Source organism: Tripterygium wilfordii, chromosome 17, assembly GCF_013401445.1.
Source record: "Tripterygium wilfordii isolate XIE 37 chromosome 17, ASM1340144v1, whole genome shotgun sequence".
In the NCBI taxonomy this organism is placed as follows: Eukaryota; Viridiplantae; Streptophyta; class Magnoliopsida; order Celastrales; family Celastraceae; genus Tripterygium; species Tripterygium wilfordii.
Window position 1 is genome coordinate 7,972,121 of NC_052248.1, and position 1,190 is coordinate 7,973,310.

Sequence of the window (1,190 nt, forward strand, 5' to 3'; positions counted from 1 at the left end):
ATTGCTCAACTCTCTCCATAGACGTGCTTTTCACGTTTTTGTGCAGTTTGAAACATAACTAGGTCTATTCGCTTCTTTATCCATTGAAACCTTGTACCAAAGCTAAATTAGCAAGCTAGACTTCTAAGGACACTAAATGGAGTACAACGGTCCACTTTGAAGCCTTTGGAATTGCTCAACTCTCTCCATAGACGTGCATTTTCACGTTTTTGTGCTGTTTGAAACATAACTAGTCTATTCGCTTCTTTATCCATTGAAACCTTGTACCCAAAGCTAAATTAGCAAGCTAGACTTCTAAGGACACTAAATGGAGTACAACGGTCCACTTTGAAGCTTGGAATTGCTCAACTCTCTCCATAGACGTGCCTTTTCACGTTTTTGTGCTAGTTTGAAACATAACTAGGTCTATTCGCTTCTTTATCCATTGAAACCTTGTACCAAAGCTAAATTAGCAAGCTAGACTTCTAAGGACACTAAATGGAGTACAGACGGTCCACTTGAAGCTTTGGAATTGCTCAACTCTCTCCATAGACGTGCTTTTCACGTTTTTGTGCTGTTTGAAACATAACTAGGTCTATTCGCTTCTTTATCCATTGAAACCTTGTACGAAAGCTAAATTAGCAAGCTAGACTTCTAAGGACACTAAATGGAGTACAACGGTCCACTTTGAAGCTTTGGAATTGCTCAACTCTCTCCATAGACGTGCTTTTCACGTTTTTGTGCAGTTTGAAACATAACTAGGTCTATTCGCTTCTTTATCCATTGAAACCTTGTACCAAAGCTAAATTAGCAAGCTAGACTTCTAAGGACACTAAATGGAGTACAACGGTCCACTTTGAAGCTTTGGAATTGCTCAACTCTCTCCATAGACGTGCTTTTCACGTTTTTGTGCTGTTTGAAACATAACTAGGTCTATTCGCTTCTTTATCCATTGAAACCTTGTACCAAAGCTAAATTAGCAAGCTAGACTTCTAAGGACACTAAATGGAGTACAACGGTCCACTTTGAAGCCTTGGAATTGCTCAACTCTCTCCATAGACGTGCTTTTCACGTTTTTGTGCTGTTTGAAACATAACTAGGTCTATTCGCTTCTTTATCCATTGAAACCTTGTACGAAAGCTAAATTAGCAAGCTAGACTTCTAAGGACACTAAATGGAGTACAACGGTCCACTTTGAAGCTTTGGAATTG